The sequence below is a fragment of the Schistocerca piceifrons genome, chromosome 2 (assembly GCF_021461385.2).
Source record: "Schistocerca piceifrons isolate TAMUIC-IGC-003096 chromosome 2, iqSchPice1.1, whole genome shotgun sequence".
Lineage (NCBI taxonomy): Eukaryota > Metazoa > Arthropoda > Insecta > Orthoptera > Acrididae > Schistocerca > Schistocerca piceifrons.
The window spans coordinates 214,062,958-214,083,270 of record NC_060139.1 but is presented as its reverse complement, the minus strand read 5'-3'; positions in this window follow the sequence as shown (position 1 = coordinate 214,083,270).

Here is a 20,313-nt window from a genome sequence, read left to right as displayed (position 1 = left end):
CTACATTTTATATCCTCCCTACTTCGACCATCATCAGTTATTTTGCTCCCAAAATAGCAAAACTCCTTTACTACTTTAAGTGTCTCATTTCCTAACCTAATTCCCTCAGCATCACCTGACATAATTCGACTACATTCCATTTTTGTTTTTGTTGATGTTCATCTTATACCCTCTTTTCAAGACACTGTCCATTCCGTTCAACTGCTCTTCCAAGTGCTTTGCTCTGTCTGACAGAATTACAATCTCATCGGTGAACCTCAAATTTTTTATTTCTTCTCCATGGATTTTAATAACTACTCCAAACTTTTCTTTTGTTTCCTTTATTGCTTGCTCAATATACAGATTGAATAACATCGGGGACAGGCTACAAACCTATCTCACTCCATTCCCAACCACTGCTTCCCTTTCATACCCCTTGACTCTTATTACTGCCATCTGCTTTCTGTACAAATTGTAAATAGCCTTTCGCTCCCTGTATTTTACCCCTGCCACCTTTAGAATTTGAAAGAGAGTATTCCAATCAACATTGTCAAAAGCTTTCTCTAAGTCTACAAATGCTAGAAACGTTGGTTTGCCTTTCCTTAATCTTTCTTCTAAGATAAGTCATAGGGTCAGTATTGCCTCACGTGTTCCAACATTTCTACGGAATCCAAACTGATCTTTCTCGAGGTCGGCTTCTATCAGTTTTTCCATTCGTCTGTAAAGATTCGCGTTAGTATTTTGCAGCTGTGACTTATTAAACTGATAGTTCCGAATTTTCACATCTGTCAACACCTGCTTTCTTTGGGATTGGCATTATTATATTCTTCTTGAAGTATGAGGGTATTTCGCCTGTCTCATACATCTTGCTCATCAGATGGTAGAGTTTGGTTGGACTGGCTCTTCCAAGGCTGTCAGTAGTTCTAATGGAATGTTGTCTACTCCGGGGGCCTTGTTTCGACTCAGGTCTTTCAGTGCTCTGTCAAACTCTTCACGTAGTATCATATCTCCCATTTCATCTTCATCTACATCCTCTTCCATTTCCATAATATTGTGCTGAAGTACATCGCCCTTGTATAGACCCTCTATATACACCTTCCACCTTTCTGCTTTCCCTTCTTTGCTTAGAACTGGGTTTCCATCAAAGCTCTTGATATACATGCAAGTGGTCCTCCTTTCTCCAAAGGTCTCTTTAACTTTTCTGTAGGCTGTATCTGTCTTACCCCTAGTGAGATAAGCCTCTACATCCTTTCATTTGTCCTCTAGCCATCCCTGCTTAGCCATTTTGCACTTCCTGTCGATCTCATTTTTGAGACGTTTGTATTCCTTTTTGCCTGCTTCATTTACCGAATTTTTATATTTTCTCCTTTCATCAATTAAATTCGGTGTTTCTTCTGTTACCCAAGGGTTTCTACTAGCCCTCGTCTTTTTACCTATTTGATCCTCTGCTGCCTTCACTATTTCATCCATCAAAGCTACCCATTCTTCTTCTACTGTATTTCTTTCCCCCATTCCTGACAATTGTTCCCTTATGCTCTCCCCGAAACTCTGTACAACCTCTGGTTCTTTCAGTTTATCCAGGTCCCATCTCTTTAAATTCCTACCTTTTTGCAGTTTCTTCAGTTTTAATCTACAGTCCATAACCGATAGATTGTGATCAGAGTCCACATCTGCCGCTGGAAATGTCTTACAGTTTAAAACCTCGTTCCTAAATCTCTGTCTTACCATTATATAATCTATCTGATACCTTTTAGTATCTCCAGGGTTCCTCCATGTATACAACCTTCTTTCATAATTCTTAAACCAAGTGTTAGTTATGATTAGGTTATGCTCTGCGCAAAATTCTACCAGGCAGCTTCCTCTTTCATTTCTTACCCCCAATCCATATTCACCTACTATGTTTCCTTCTCTCCCTTTTCCTACTCTTGAATTCCAGTCACCTATGACTATTAAATTTTCATCTCGCTTCACCACCTGAACAATTTCTTTTATCTCATCATACATTTCGTCAATCTGTTCGTCATCTGCGGAGCTAGTTGGCATATAAACCTGTACCACTGTGGTAAGCATGGGCTTCGTGTCTATCTGGGCCACAATAATGCGTTCACTATGCTGTTTTTAGTAGCTTACCCGCACTCCTATTTTTTTATTCATTATTAAACCTACTCCTGCATTACTCCTATCTGATTTTGTATTTATAGCCCTGTATTCACCAGACCAAAAGTCCTGTTCCTCCTGCCACCGAACTTCACTAATTCCCACTATATCTAACTTTAACCTATCCATTTCCCTTTTTAAATTTTCTAACCTACGTGCCCGATTAAGGGATCTGACATTCCACGCTCCGATCCGTAGAACGCCAGTTTTCTTTCTCCTAATAACGACGTCCTCCTGAGTAGTCCCCGCCCGGAGATCCGAATGGGGGACTATTTTACCTCCGGAATATTTTACCCAAGAGGACACCATCATCATTTAATCATACTGTAAAGCTGCATGCCCTCGGGAAAAATTACGGCTGTAGTTTCCCCTTGCTTTCAACCGTTCACAGTACCAGAACAGCAAGGCCATTTTGGATAGTGTTACAGGGCCAGATCAGTCAATAATCCAGACTGTTGCCCATGCAACTACTGAAAAGGCTGCTGCCCCTCTTCAGGAACCACACGTTTGTCTAGCCTCTCAACAGATACCCCTCCGTTGTGGTTGCACCTACGGTACGGCTATCTGTATCGTTGAGGCACGCAAGCCTCCCCACCAACGGCAAGGTCCATGGTTCATGGGGGGGATCTTGTACCTAAAGATCTGAAATTTAAGGCTTGTATTGGTAGTCTTGAATCTGGAGTTCTTTGCAGATGTTCTAACCAATTTTGTAGATTAGACTTGATCGTCTCATGTATATCACATATCCCAAGCTCTGCGCTTGTATCTTCGATTGTTAGTGCATCAACTCTTGTGCAGCTCTTCATCTCTGCCTCTTGGATTCTACTTCCTCGCTTTTTTTTAATTATCCTAGATCCACTTCCAAATAGTAATGCTATGGTGGTCATTACCATATGAAACTTGATTTTTGTCTCTTTTCTCGCTTTGTTTTTCAATATTCCATTGATTTTTCTGCATATCATTCGATATTTCTGCAGTTTTTTTGTCAATGTCGAGTTCATTCTGGCAGCTTATAATTTCCCAGGTAACTGAATGGTTTTGTTTCTTATTATGATCTTAGTCTTAGCAGTTATGTCTCTCTGAAAGCCATCACTTTTGTTTTTGGAATACACATTTTCATATTACATTATTTAGAAATTTGGTTTAGTCTGTAGACGGATATTTATAGCGAAATCGCGCTATGCTGTATATTTTTAAGGTCGTCTGCAAAAAGCATCGTGTTAAAAAGTATGTGATGTGGTAATTTCACGCCCGGATTTTCTGTTGCCATGTTTCAGTCATATCGTCAATGTGAATATTAAAAAGTGTGGATGATAAGCTACAGGCTCGTCGAACCCCTTGGTTTATCGGTATGTCTTCAGATACAGCAGAGTAAGTTTTTACTCCTATTTTTGTACCTCTGTATAGGCTTTCTATAATCTTTATTGTTTGCTGAGGATATCCATTCTTCTGTAACATAGTCCATAAGATTTTCCTATCTACGTGGTCGTAAGCTTTCTCTAAGTCTGTAAATGGGATGTGCGTTTCTCTATTGAACCCTCATTTTTCTATGGTTTGTTTAAGTGTGAACACATTATCAGTAACAAATTTTCGACAATAATTTGTAGAGGTTGATTTATTATCTTGGCATAAACATTATACGCTGTGACTGCTAATGTTATACTACAATAGCTACTCATTCATTTCGATTTACCTTTATTACAGATTTATATGATATCAGCAACTGTCCACGGTATTGGGATTTGGCGTCTATGCCAACACGTATTATGTAAATGGAAAAGTTTAAGCGTTAAAAATAATTCTCAGTATTTAACTCTGCATTTAAGACGTATTGTCCTGTTGCTTTCTGCCTTTTGTTTTATTCAGGGCCTGGTTTAGTTCTTGGATCGTTACGAGTTCGCCGTCATAGGGTTTATCCATTTCTGAGGGGTCCGCCTCTAATCCTTGGTTTTCGTTACACACCTTTATATTCTCGTGTTATATTTCGACTTGTTGTTTCTTTTTCAGTTTTGTTTAAGTGTTTTATCATCTTGGAAGCTACTGAGTTTCAAGCTACAGAGTTTCTTCCATGGACGTCGTGTTCAATTGTGCTCACAAAGTTATTCCACGACCCTTCATTTGTTTTCGTGACAGTGGTTTTTACTTTCCTTCTTTTCTTTTCATATTCTTGTTTCGCAGCTTCTGTTTTCGCCTGTAAATATATGTTACACTCTCATTTGTTATCCTCAACTGCTTTTGCTATGTCTTCTTTCCATATCCTAAGTTCCTTCTTACTTTTTTCTTATTCTTCTTTTCTAGTGACTCATTTGCGACCTGTTCAATACATAGCTTTATATTTCCCCGTTCGGTTTTTAAACTATCAATTTTGTCTGTCTGATTTAGGCAAAGATTCAGTCTGTTTTGGTATAGATGTTTTATGCTCTCATCCTGTAATACGTAGACCTTAAAAACTTCTTCTCTTCTTGCCTGAACTCTCTTTGTCTTCTTCCATCTGCCGAGCACAGCTATTTTTGCTAATACTAGCTATTGGTCTGAGTAAATGTCACTACCCCTTAAGACACGAACATCCTGAACTTGCTTGCGTATTTTACTGTTGGCCATCACATAATCTGTTATTGATCTGTGTCCCCTCGCGTCCCAAGTGTATTTATGTATGTCTCTCTTTATAACAAATGTAGAAGAGATGGCTACTATCATTTATGTGTCGTTCGCCAGAAGTTCCCACTGTCATAGGTACCGGATAATTTCCTGTGCTGCCATTTAAATCTAGACCGATTGACTGGTAGTCCATTTTGTTCTATTTATCGACTTCTCTTTGTAAGGTTTCACAAAAAGCTTCCGTCTCTTCTTTTTCTCCATGTTCAGGTGCATAGACCCCAGTCACTCTTAGATCCCCTAGATCTATTCTGAATCTCGATGTTATGATTTTGTCATTTATGTAAGTATAATGATCGATTTCAGATTTCCACTTCTTACCTACTAATATAGCTACTCCACTACTTGCTCTTTTGTCACTTCCTATGCCACTGTAAATCGTTAGGTATACATCTAAATCTTCAGTTGATATCAGCTGTTTCTTTGTTTCTGTAATTGTTGCAAAATTAATGTTCCTTGGTTTCAGTTCTTTACATAGCTCTGTTCCCTTTAAATATAGGCTTCTCACATTCGAAATCGCAATGTCCACAATTCTAAATCATTAGTCCTTTTCTTGCTTGAGCCGTCTTCTATTTAATCAATCTGGCTGTTTTTTTTTATAGTATCATGAGTAAATTAAAGTCCCCAGTACGCAATGGCACCCTGAATCTAGGCTAGAGACGAAGTGGAGCTGCCACTTTTTGGCCTCATGTCTTGCGACTAACTTTTGATCAAAGTTTACAGTTTACTTCCTTTAGCCTTTGGTAAGCCAATCACCGAACTGCAGTACAGTTGCTGTTTAATTTTGCTTCGGGGTTGTTTCCCCTAGGAAGGTTGACTTCACCACATCTAAGAGCCCTTCCTGCCTCATGTCTGAGACCTCCTGCAGGCCGTCTATTATGAAACCTACAGCGGCGTCGTTGTGCACTGCTCTGCATCCGATCCCAACACTTCGACCTGTCTCGCTTTGGCGACCCTGCCAGGAGCTTACATCGCTGTCAGCATTGCTCTCAGGGTGCAACCGGACATGCAGGCCTCCTCGCCACAGTAAGGTGGCAGCCCTCAAGGAGGCAGTTTCCAGTTTATCACATAATTATTGTCCGATTATAAAAATTTAAAATGCTTTTATAAGCTAGTCATTAAGTGGCATAATCTGACATTAAAGATGCAAGCTTCCAGTCTTTCAATTGCAATCAAGACTTTAATAAAAGGTCTAAGGTAATGTTTGTACAATGCAAGGAGTTTAGGTCTAAATAGGAATAGATTTATTCATTCTTAACATCACTTGACAAACAAACAAAATGGTTAAAGAAATGCTACACAAACATTTTTATTTGACAAACGCTTTCAATAATTTGCGGTCTCTGGTGAACAAAGTGATCAGCATACTGGCGAGGAATTCGTCTTCATGGACGACGATTCGCGCCCCCAGTGTGCACATCTTGTGAATGACTTCCTTCGGGATAACGACATCACTCGACTAGAGTGGCCAGCGTGTTCTCCAGGCATGAACCCTATCGAAAATGCCTGAGATAGATTGAAAAGGGCTGTTTATGGACGACGTAACCCACCAACCAGTCTGACGGATCAACGCCGAATCGCCGTTGAGGAGTGGGACAATCTGGACCAACAGAGCCTTGATGAACTTTTGGATAGTATGCCACGATGAATAGAGGCGTGCATCAATGCAAGGGGATGTGCTACTGGGTATTAGAGGTACCGGTGTGTACAGCAATCTTGATGACCACCTCTGTAGGTCTTGCTGTTTGGTGGTACAACATGCAATGTGTGGTTTTCATGAGCATTAAAAAGGGTGGAAATGATGTTTATGTCGATCTCTATTCCAATTTTCTGTTCAGGTTCCGGAACTCTCTGAACCGAGGTGATGCAAAACTTTTTTGATGTGTGTATCAGACAGGATCAGAAACGTTTACTAAATGTTTTGTGTCATTTTTTCTACTTATTGCCTTGTTTTACAGCCGTCTCAATTTAATTTCATATTCCTTGTCATATACATATACCGCATTCGAAAATGACCATCTCTAATTTGCGATGCGCTTTCACGAATCCGTGTAGCTTCCGTGTCAAGATTTATATCACACCAGGTGATCGGTACGAGTCGCGCATACGAGTGAATTGTCGCTACTGACAAACAATCAATAAAGCATTTCCTCTTCACATCCTCAAAGGCCGCAGGGGCGTACTAGTTACCTCTCTGCCGCTGAAGTAAGCGGACAACGTTACTTAGCTCACGATCGAACGCAGCCACGTCAATTAAAATTAAACACATCTTAATATATCACTGTCTCTGTAAGTATTTTTGTTTGTTACCAAACAGGAAAACTGCACTCTTAAGAAGCTCTTAACGTTAGCCAACTTCTTTGGATTCGGCTGTTATGTGCTAGATTTTACTGTTTTGTATAAAATATGGCTGCGAGCCGCGGGTCGCACAAAGACGCTTGCGGCCGGCGGCCGGCTGTTTGACGACCATTGCTCTAGTAGTACGTGATAAACGTCAAACAACAAATACTTTAATTCGGTTTAGTTAAAGTATAATGGTTGGTCACCCACAGATGAGGGGCCGTATTACTTTTTAAAGTAATACGTCACTAAAAAACGAATCTGTATTACTAAATGGTTAAAACTGTCACCAGGTCCCAATTTCAGGTTGCCTACTAGCACCTTCCAAGGGCAATAAATATTTGATTTTTAGTATTTCGTACTGTCCGAAAGTAAAATTTTAAAATTCGGTCAAATTCTATCCATTAGGAGGTACGTACATTCTTACACATGTTGTCTTCTTTGTTTTTCGGCCTCTTTTTACTGCAGTTGAACATGTTGTATAGGCCAAATAAACTTCCTGGTTATTTCCGTCACAAAGAAAATTAAGCAACACTCATTCATCATTTAAAGGGAAAAAACAACAACAGACACAATATGACATCAATCTAACCCCTACGATCCCAAAAAGAATCTCCCTTCTGACGTATGATCCACAGATTAAAGACATTATCACTTGACAAACGTAACTGTAATAAGGAGTTGCACGTAATTACTCAGGTAGCAAAAAATAATGACTACCGAGAATACGTAGTAGCAAACTGGACAAAAAAATCCAGAAAAACACAAAAATTGAAAAGCAGAACACCACACAAATACATAGATCCACATTACCCACCGCAACCACATGTACCAACATCACCACCACTACACTAAAATACACTACTGGTCATTAAAATTGCTACACCACGAAGATGACGTGCTACAGACGCGAAATTTAACCGACAGGAAGAAGATGCTGTGATATGCAAATGATTAGCTTTTCAGAGCATTCCTACAAGGTTGGTGCCGGTGGCGACTCCTACAACGTGCTGACATGAGGAAAGTTTCCAACCGATTTCTCAGACACAAACAGCAGTTGACCGGCGTTGCCTGGTGAAACGTTGCTGTGATGTCTCGTGTAAGGAGCAGAAATGCGTACCATCACGTTTCCGACTTTAATAAGGGCGGATTGTAGCCTATCGCGATTGCGGTTTATCGTATCGCGGCATTGCTGTTCGCGTTGGTCGAGATCTAAAGACTGTTAGCAGAATATGGAATCGGTGGGTTCTGTGGGTTCAGGAGGGTAATACGGAACGCCGTGCTGGATCCCAACGGCCTCGTATCACTAGCAGTCGAGATGACAGGCATCTTATCCGCATGGCTGTAACGGATCGTGCAGCCACGTCTCGATCCCTCAGTCAACACATGGGGACGTTTGCAAGACAACAACCATCTGCACGAACAGTTCGACGACGTTTGCAGCAGCATGGACTATCAGCTCGGAGTCCATGGCTGCGGTTACCCTTGACGCTGCATCACAGACGGGAGCGCCTGCGACGCTGTATCCAACGACGAACCTGGGTGCACTAATGGCAAAACGTCATTTTTTCGTATGAAATCAGGTTCTGTTTACAGCATCATGATGGTCGCCTCCGTGTTTGGCGACATCGCGGTGAACGCACATTGGAAACGTGTATTCGTCATCGTCATACTGGCTCAACAGACAAGCTAGTACACCCTCGCATACGGAAACGAACTAACGCACAGAGCTGGGAACATCCTCAAGAAACAAAGAATAAAAATAGTATATCAAAGCAACAACTCTATACAGAACGGTCTAAAAAAGGAAGACTACACGTACATCTACAAAAAACGTGGTATTTACCAATTCCAGTGTAACAGCTGAAATGCTCTACACCTAGGACAGACAGGCAGAACTTTTGAAATAAGGTGTAAGGAATACAAAAGAGAAGGGAAAAATGGAACAAACCATTCAACATTTGTAGAACACCTCTGGCAAGGAAACCACCTCTCTATCACAATAGAAAAGGACATCCAGCAACAAGAACGTCTTCTATACCTACAAGAAAACTTTCAAATTAAAAAATCAATAATAGAGAAGAAGCATATAATAAATGACCAGACAAACATCAGCAACCAGACGCTGTTTAATTAAAGATATTGTGAGAAAAAACAAAACACATAGACACCGCAAAATAATATCACAAACTAGGCAATATGGTGTTCAAACGTTCAAATGTGTGTGAAATATTATTGGACTTAACTGCTAAGGTCATCAGTCCCTAAGCTTACACACTACTGAACCTAAATTATCCTAAGGACAAACACACACACACACACCCATGCCCGAGGGAGGACTCGAACCTCCGCCGGGACCAGCCGCACAGTCCATGACTGCAGCGCCCTGACCCCTCGGCTAATCCCGCGCGGCAACTAGGCAATATCCTCACCCTGGATCATCCACCGCTGTGCCATAGCAGAGCAATAAAACTTGCACACAGACAGTAGCTGGGACATGGTAGCGCCCATCACAAACATACAAACACACACACACACACACACACACTTCCGCTCTCTCTCTCTTTCTCTCTCTCTCTCTCTCTCTCTCTCTCTCTCCCTAGTCGTAAAATATACATTCTCACAGAGTGAGAACAGACACTTCCACCACTATTTAACAGATAAAAGGACGAACGCATCCTCCAACAACAACAAAAAACAAACACGCGAAATGGCGAAAGTACAGTAGTACTTACCAACACAGAAATTTGAATGTGTTAAGCGCAGGAGAAGTGCTGTGTGCAGAAATTCAGTACATGCACGTGGAGGACGAAGAAAAATTAACAACAAAAGAACCCTGAATAACGAAAAGAATAAAAACTGTTAATAGTAATAAGTAAAGGGTGCAAAATGTTAATGATCATAACAAACAAAATTGTAAGAGAAAAATCATATCGTTACAGTAACCACTGAAGATGCTTTGAAATAAAACGAAAAGCACCTGGTCTTACTAAGACTTTTATAACACTCGCTAAAGACAGCATTTAACCCATAGAACTTGTATCATCTTATGTTAAAGGTTTCACTCAGTAGGTCAAGATTTAAAGTTAGAAACTGTGTACGTCTTGAGGAAGCGTAACATATCACGCACAAATTACTGAGACTATATTCATCTAGGAACTGAGAATGAGAGAACTTAGCGACTTTGTAAGATACCTCGTAAGAGAGCATTTTACTTTCTTTCCAGTTTTGCTATGTCTTGCACGTGAAGTGGATGTATCAGCGTTGCAGTACGTACGGAATAAGGAGCGACTGGTAGATTTCCACCCTGGGTAGCAGAGGCGATTGGTCATCTTGGGCTTTCAGATCCAGTGCGATGAGATGCCGATGCAGGAATCGCTCGTGACGTCAGCAAACAGACACGTAGGGGAAGTACATTTATTCTGGCGCGAATCGAGTAATAGATATTAACAAATATTTGCTAACAAAAGCTGCCGTTTGCCAGTCAGACATTAGAAGAAGTCTACGAGAGATAAGTACTATCTTTCAGTAATTTTACAATATTAGGAAATGTTGATACTAATAAATAAATGAATAACTTCCACATAACTAAAGATGTTCGATCTTATACGAACTATACCGAATGTACGCTAGATTTAGAGAGTGGTCGCCATAGTCGGCTATCGTCGATAGGATGCCTTTCGATCTAGTCAAGCGCTAGACAAGCGCAAGACCGTGCTCTCTTACCGTTAATAGTTAGCTTGTAATCAGTGTTAACACGTTCATTTTACGGTGTTTCTTAAATAAACGTTCCATAATGGGATCCCGTGTAAAAATTATTTGCACAAAAAACTTCTTCCTGCTTCATTATGTAAAACATAGGCAGTAGCATTGCCTTTCAGAATCCGACGGCGCTGCTACAGCTCTGCAAGGGGACGTAAAACTACTAGAGCATCCCTGAAATGTGTGTTCCTCACAGTTCGATTCCTCTCCCACTTAATGTCGCTTGCAGCATTAATTTCAATTCCAGCCAAGTGTCATCTTTTGTTCATTAGCTATTCCAAGGGGGCGCTGTGTGCTGTGCGCGGAGCCGTTCCTCGTTGCACGCGCAGCAGGGGCTGACGGGAAGGCCGGCAGTGGGGAGTGGTCGCTAGTAGTGCGACCGTTGTCGACGCTCTATGCCTAGTATGGACGTGGCGTCGATAAGGTTACTGGCATCTGGAAGTAATAGTGGAGTCTGATTCAAAACGTTATGGAAATTCTATCAGTTCTGTTTCCTCTATGTTGTCGGTGTGGAAGGAAGACTGTGCTCCGGTACCGGTAGCTATTCGCCGGAGTGTGTATCAGTCAAAGTAAGACCTTTGTTTCGTGTGGTTGACATTCACATTCCGCTAAAACGGTGATTCGGTAACCTGGCCATATTACCGAAGTTATTCGTTGTGACTGCCCTTGACTGTTCCTATCAGATGCCTTAGTATTCTCTTCCGTTTCTTCCGCTGTGTGCTATTGGGTTCATTTTAGTGTTAATATTAAGCCCAATGTGCTAGAAATGAATTCTTGTTGTCTTGTGGTTGAGTCCTGGATTTGTCTGAATCGATAACCAGGACGTCGCATACCACTCACGACGCACGTCAAGCAACCAAGATAAATGTGACTTAAATTTGCGTTTGTGAAACTTGTTTATCCAGTTTTCTATGAGTTTTTAGTTAATTAGTTAAATAACTATTGTATACTTTAAATTATGTAAAACTTGTTCCGCCCGTGAAATGGGGTTTTGACATGCGATGTTCTCTCTGTTTTGGGTTCTGGTCAAGTCCACGTTATGTCATCTCAATGGTCTGGTAAGTTCCTCAGCAGTCGCAACAGTCATATGGGGTATATCTATTTCATTACTTAGATCAATTAATAGTAATTTTATTCGGGTCATTCCAGTCCTCTCATTTCTTGAGTGACTACAAGGTCTTCTATTTTCTACCCTTATTCTAGAAGTGTGAATTCCCGTAATCTGCAAAGATTTATTGGCAGGTCTCTTCCTATATGCCGTTACAGTTACCCGGCTCCTGGTTCAAAAATGGTTCAAATGGCTCTGAGCATGTTGGGACTTAACTTCTGGGGTCATCAGTCCCCTAGAACTTAGAACTACTTAAACCTAACTAAGCTAAGGACATCACACACATCCATGCCCGAGGCAGGATTCGAACCTGCGACCATAGCAGTTGCACGGTTCCAGACTGGCCACTCCGGCCGGCCCGGCTCCTAGTGGCTGTTAGTATTTCTATCGTCACCTGTTTCTTCTTCTGACAATAGCTTCAATTAATGAGTTTAGCATCTTGTGGAGGTCAATCTTATCCTTTCTTTACCTGCCTCAGCCTTAGGGAGGGGTTTAATTCCGCAGGATAGCTTTAGGCCAGCGGTGGTCAGTTAAGATTCCTTTGATCTTATGATAGTTTTATATAGCTGTAGACAGGAACTTATTGTGGTCGAGTTCATTAAGTTGGCTCTACAGGGCCAATGTTATCCCAAAGTGATCGTTTTAAGAATAATTTGTAACCCCTTTTATATGCTGAATTGTTTAGGGTGAAACAGAGTTGTGTTAGAAGCCTGTTTATATATATTTATGATATCTTTAAATTTATTGTGCTATTTCCTTGATTTAATGTATAAGCCCCTTTTAATGGGTGCTAGATTTATCCTGTCTTATTTAGTGTTTAAGTAAGCCCACTAAAATATCACTCTCAAATTAAACTAACTGATCCGGCTTCCTCTGACACGTGAATTTGTTTAGTTGTCCGTGTTCTACGATTTATCTCGGCGAAAAGTGTTTCAGTGCTATAATGTATACCAGTCAAATCTGAACCAAGTTGTTCTCCAGTTTAACTGATTTACAGAAACCTTGCCCCAGTGGTCGCCAAACAGTTTTGCTCACGAGCCAATACTGACCCCGTAAGGTAGCCCCTCGGGCTGCATACACTGAAGAGCCAGAACATTATGACCACCGACCTACTACCGACACAAGCCCTTCCAGGAGATAGCAGCGTCACCTGGCGAGGAATGACTGCTAGTCAGACACACGCACGGAACATGTACTGTCAGTGAGCGTGCTGTCCGTGTGTACAATGGGGAGGCACGCGATCTACACTCCTGGAAATTGAAATAAGAACACCGTGAATTCATTGTCCCAGGAAGGGGAAACTTTATTGACACATTCCTGGGGTCAGATACATCACATGATCACACTGACAGAACCACAGGCACATAGACACAGGCAACAGAGCATGCACAATGTCGGCACTAGTACAGTGTATATCCACCTTTCGCAGCAATGCAGGGTGCTATTCTCCCATGGAGACGATCGTAGAGGTGCTGGATGTAGTCCTGTGGAACGGCTTGCCATGCCATTTCCACCTGGCGCCTCAGTAGGACCAGCGTTCGTGCTGGACGTGCAGACCGCGTGAGACGACGCTTCATCCAGTCCTAAACATGCTCAATGGGGGACAGATTCGGAGATCTTGCTGGCCAGGGTAGTTGACTTACACCTTCTACAGCACGTTGGGTGGCACGGGATACATGCGGACGTGCATTGTCCTGTTGGAACAGCAAGTTCCCTTGCCGGTCTAGGAATGGTAGAACGATGGGCTCGATGACGGTTTGGATGTACCGTGCACTATTCAGTGTCCCCTCGAGGATCACCAGTGGTGTACGGCCAGTGTAGGAGATCGCTCCCCACACCATGATGCCGGGTGTTGGCCCTGTGTGCCTCGGTCGTATGCAGTCCTGATTGTGGCGCTCACCTGCACGGCGCCAAACACGCATACGACCATCATTGGCACCAAGGCAGAAGCGACCCTCATCGCTGAAGACGACACGTCTCCATTCGTCCCTCCATTCACGCCTGTCGCGACACCACTGGAGGCGGGCTGCACGATGTTGGGGCGTGAGCGGAAGACGGCCTAACGGTGTGCGGAACCGTAGCCCAGCTTCATGGAGACGGTTGCGAATGGTCCTCGCCGAAACCCCAGGAGCAACAGTGTCCCTAATTTGCTGGGAAGTGGCGGTGCGGTCCCCTACTGCGTAGGATCCTACGGTCTTGGCGTGCATCCGTGCGTCGCTGCGGTCCGGTCCCAGGTCGACGGGCACGCGCACCTTCCGCCGACCACTGGCGACAACATCGATGTACTGTGGAGACCTCACGCCCCACGTGTTGAGAAATTCGGCGGTACGTCCACGCGGCCTCCCGCATGCCCACTATACGCCCTCGCTCAAAGTCCGTCAACTGCACATACGGTTCACGTCCACGCTGTCGCGGCATGCTACCAGTGTTAAAGACTGCGATGGAGCTCCGTATGCCACGGCAAACTGGCTGACACTGACGGCGGCGGTGCACAAATGCTGCGCAGCTAGCGCCATTCGACGGCCAACACCGCGGTTCCTGGTGTGTCCGCTGTGCCGTGCGTGTGATCATTGCTTGTACAGCCCTCTCGCAGTGTCCAGAGCAAGTATGGTGGGTCTGACACACCGGTGTCAATGTGTTCTTTTTTCCATTTCCAGGAGTGTATTTGAGTTTGATTGACGGCAGATTGTGATGGCTCGGCACGAGCATTTCGGAAACTGCACGACTTGTCTGGTGTTCGAGGAGTGCTGTGGTGAGTGTCTTCAACACGTGCCGAAACCAAGATGAAACCACGTGAGGTTGCGCGGCCGCCCCTCATGACAAATGTAGGACGTCTAGGTTGGACGGACTGGAACAACAGGGCAGGTAGTGAACTGTGGCGGAACTAACATCAGACTTTAATGGTGGGCAGAGTATAAGAATGTCTGAACATACAGTGTACCGAACACTCCTAAAGATGGGCCTCAGTAGCCGACGATCCATGCATGTGCCAATCTTACACTACTGGTCATTAAAATTACTTCACCAAGAAGAAATGCAGATGATAAACGGGTATTCATTGGACAAAAATATTATACTAAAATTGACATGTGATTACATTTTCACGCAATTTGGGTGCATAGATCCTGAGAAATCAGTACCCAGAACAACCACCTCCGCCCGTAATAAAGGCCTTGATATACCTAGGCATTGAGTCAAACAGAGCTATGATGGCGTGTACACATACATCTACCCATGCAGCTTCAACACGATACCACAGTTCATCAAGAGTAATGACTGGCGTATTGTGACGAGCCAGTTGCTCGGTCACCATTCACCAGACGTTTTCAGTTGGGAGAGATCTGCAGAATGTGCTGGCCAGGGCAGCAGTTGAACATTTTCTGTATCCAGAAAGTCCCGTACAGGACCTGCAACATGCGGTCGTGCATTATCCTGCTGAAATGTAGGGTTTCGCAGGGATCGAATGAAGAGTAGAGACACAGGTCATAAAACATCTGAAATGTAACTTCCACTGTTCAAAGTGCCGTCAATGCAAACAAGAGGTGACCGAGACGTGTAACCAATGGCACCCCATACCATCACGCCAGTATGGCGATGACGAATACACGCTTCCAATGTGCGTTCACCGCGATGTCGCCAAACACGGATGCGACCATCATGATACTGTAAACAGAACCTGGATTCATCCGAAAAATGACGTTTTGCCATTCGTGCACCCAGGTTCGTCGTCGAGTACACCATCACAGGCCCTCCTGGCTGTGATGCAGCTTCAGGGGTAACCGCAGCCGTGGTCTCCGAGCTGATAGTCCATGCTGTTGCAAACGTTGTCGAACTGTTCGTGTAGATGGTTGTTGTCCCCCATCTGTTGACTCAGGTATCGGCACGTGGCTGCACGATCCGTTACAGCCATGCGGATAAGATGCCTGTCATCTCGACTGCTAGTGATACGAGGCCTTTGGGATCCAGCACGGCGTTCCGTATTACCCGCGTGAACCCACCGATACCATATGCTGCTAACAGTCTTTGGATCTCGACCATCGCGAGCAGCAATGTCGCGATACGATAAACCGCAATCTCGATAGGCTACAATCCGACCTTTATCAAAGTCGGAAACGTGATGGTACGCATTTCTCCTCCTTACGCGAGGTATCACAACAACGTTTCACCACGCAACACCGGTCAACTGCTGTTTGTGTACGATAAATCGGTTAGAAGCTTTCCTCATGTCAGCACGTTGTAGGCGTCGCCACCGGCGCCAACCTTGTGTGAATGCTCTGAAAAGCTAATCATTTGGATATCACAGCATCTTCTTCCTGTCGGTTAAATTTCGCGTCTGTAGCACGTCACCTTCGAGGTGTAGCAATTTTAATGGCCAGTAGTATAAGATCACGACATCGGTAACTATGGCTGAAACGGGCACGTGACCATCGGCGCTGTACGTTGACGCAGTGGAAGAGCGTTGCATGATCTAATGAATCCCGATACCATCTTCATCACGCCGATGAGAGAGCGTTAATCCGTAATCTTACGGGGGAACAGCTCCTGGACACCTGTAATGCGGGACGGAGACAAGCTGGCGAAGACTCTATTACGCTCTTGGGAACATTCACCTGGGCATCCGTGGGTCCAATGGAGTTCGTGAAAGCCACCACGACGACCAAGGAGTATAGTACACTGGCTGCAGACGGTGTACACCCCTTCACGAAGATCATGTTTCCAGTCGACAGTGGTATTCTTCAAAGAGATAATGCCCTATGTCACAAGGCCAGGAGTGTCATGGACTGATTCGCGGAACACAGTGGCGAGTTCTAGTTGATGTGCTGGCCCCCCATTTCGCCAGATCTGAACCCGATCGAACACATTTGGGATGTGACTGAACGTGGCGTCAGAACTCATCGTCCCCCTCATCGGAATTTAAGTGAATTTTTTGACTTGTGTTGTAGATGTGGTGCCAACTCCCTCCGACGGCCTACTAAGGCTTCATTGCTTCCATGCCAAGATGCGTCGCCGTTGTTATCTGTGGCAAAGGTGGACATACCGGCTATTATGTAGGCGGTCTTAATGTTCTGGCTGATCAATATATATATACCGATCACGTTATTAATTGGTAACCTACATAAATCAGTATGTTATGATCCCCCAACATCGTAGCTAGAGTAAGGGTGCGATAAATTGGCCACCGGCCCCCAAGTACTGATCGTTGAAAGTCAGCACTATTTGAGACACTTAGTGCCGACTCTTCTCTGCTTTAGATTGCGATCCTAAAGCCGTGTAACTGTATTTCTCTGACGAAGTTCTGTTGTGTTTCTGTGTGAGCAGATGCTTAACTGATTAACAACAGTAACTGCACTCATATTTAAATACATTACCCAATAAGAGACACAATCAAAAACTTTAATAAATTTTTGAATGTCATTTTTCTTGTACCTTCTACTCATTATGTTGTATTACAACAGCTTTAATTTCATATTCTTTACTATAAATACACTGGCAGGAAAAGAACTGCAACGCCCTCAAGGATTATGTCAGTTTATTGACAAGTGAGGTGACAGGTGGGTCATCATTGTAGGAGTATATGATAATAAATTCAGACCAAACGAAAGATACTTGTTGCAGACAAGGGTGCCACAAACAGTTGCTTCAGTAGACAGTGTACACCTCTCTGGCGACAACACAGGCGTGTATTCTCGCTTGCAAACGCTGGCAAGGTTGCCAAATGGCATCCTAAAGCATCTTGCGCCTTCTGTTGCAATTCGATAATGGTTCTTGCAGGTCCTGGAGAGCTACTAGGTTCCCGTTTCATCAGGTCCCAAACGTGTTCAATTAGCGAGAGATCTAGGCACCACACTTTCACATAATTTGATAGACCTAGCTGGGCGGATGCATAATACGTCCGACCTCCTGTGGGAATCTCGGAAGAGCGAACATGGAGGAAGTGGACAGCGGCTGCAGGTAGGTGGCGCTCGATGGGAGTGTGGATCGGCCGTCAGGCGAACCGAGATATTCCGCGCAATTACGATAACGCTGTGTCCCGGGTGGCGCAGTGGTTACCGCACCTGCCCAACAAGCACGAGATCCCGGGTTCGAATCCAAATCCAGAACACATTTTCACTCGTCGCCCCCGATTGCAGTACAGTTGACAGCAGTGATCCCTCGCCTTTCCTTTCCTTTCTTCCCCACTCCGCCTTCAGTTTACAGATCTGGTGATGTAGCTGGCCAGGGCTGTTGTTGTACACCACGAAGAGCGCTATGCGTCGCACCAGCCATGTGCTGAAAAGGCACATCATCTTTCTGTCTAAGAAATGGCACCAGTACGAAGATAATAGCCTGTGCAATGCAGCGAGCACTGGTTTCTTTACCCTGCAGAAACATCATATGTGACTGCGAGTTGTAACTGATGGCCCCAAAAACCATGCGGTCTGGGATGTGACCTGTGTGTGGTGGACGAATGCGCTCTGGAGTAGTAGCTCACCAGACTACGCCAGACACGTGTACGTCCATCTCTAGCATGGAGACAGTACCTACCCTCACCACTGAAGACAACAGGGAGTCATTCCACACTCCACTCAACTCTTTATGCGACACCAAAGTAACCATGCTTTGTGTAGCCGTGGTGTCCATGGCAACCTGGCCAGAGGCTAACGCGTGATCTTAATCCTGCTGCAAGCAGACAGTTCACAGTGGACCCCTATGACCCAGCAGGTGCAACATGTGCCCGATCTCCGTCCCTGGATGATGTTCGGTAAAAGCCACTCCTCGCGCAGTGCGTCGATCTGGACGTGCGTCTGTACTACGTGGACATCCAGAAACTGGTCCGCTGGTATGGGAATGTACCACAGATCACTGTTGAAAGCATCGACACACCACCAATGCATTGTACCTGACACGTGCTGGGCTCAAGTTGTTCAACAGGAGTGTGTACTCGACGGTACGGCGTAGTTGTACCCTAAAATGAATGTTGCAAACTGTATACGCTGTTAACCTATATAGTCAGCGTAGTGTTGCAGCCACATGTAGTAAGCGTTGTTTCACGCAGTGGAGAAAGGCAAAACAGAGGCACACCGGAGACCGAGGCGTTGCGAAGTAAGCACGCACAGATAGTCTTGCTGACAGCAGCAGTCTGCCAACAGTCTGATGCAAGGACGCACACAGACCGAGCGCCAAGCGAAGCCTGGAGAGTGCTGAGTAAGGGGAAGTGAAGCCAGCACGCTAAGTTACACTGCAATATACTGAGGGAGTAGTAACAAAAAGCTACCACCGAGGGTAAAAAACGTCCTCCTGCTGGATATAAATAGTGGAGCGCAGGCAGCAACAGACAGAAGCCATTAGGAAGCAGTTCGGATTTGAGGACGGACGTGGTCCGTATCCGAATGTTCAACCTTCGTAGGTGACAATTCCGGAAGTCTGTTCCAGCTCACAGGAATCATCCGTTCGCCACCAGATGTCAACTTCAGCTCTGAAGGTCGGCCCTAGTTCGGTCGGCACCATGGCTGACTAACTACAGCGAGAACTTCCAGCAGGACCGGCCACAGTGCAGTCTGTCACAGGCGCCGCCGGGGACTGACGCCAGGACTTCACGGCAACCCGGCCCCATGGCGCGTGGTCCGTCCATGACGGGACCTCGCGGACAGTACGACTGACGGCTTCCCAGCCGCCGGTGCAGCAGGCGTCGGCAGCTGACCTGACAGCGACGCGGCTCCGTGGGCGTGCCCGTACTGGGGCGCCGAGTGGCGAAGAGTTCATCTCAACCACAGGGCATCCTGGCTTCAGCTGAGCACTGGTGGCCTGAGGCTCCCGAGTGCGATCAGCAGACGTGTTGCGCGCATTGTCGGAGAATCTACACAGCAGCAGCCAGACGGAGGGGTCCGCAGGGCTGGGCAGCAACGACGAGGGAGAAATTGTAAAGGAAGTTCAATAAATAATTATAAAACTCCACGCCGTCTCAGTCTTTGGCGCAGCCACTGTGTCTGCTGCTAACAAGTGGTGCAGAAGCCGTAACAGTAGGTACTGCCTGCAGAGTGAAAACAGAGGGTGCGCAGAGGTCTTCTGAGCGCCATCTGATCGCCGATGTCCGTGACAAACGAATCACCAACACTACAAGTGGTCAGTATGCACGTAGTATACCCTTGTGCCCCTGAGCACATTCCAGGAAGGAGCTGCATTTTTTTTCCCAGCAGTGAAAGGAAGGCAGGTTGGGTTTAACGTTCCGTCGACACCGAGATCATAAGAGAAGGAGCACAAGCTCGGATTGTGTAATATGGGGAAGGAAATCGGCCGTGCCCTTCCAAAGGAACCATTCCGGCATTTGCCTG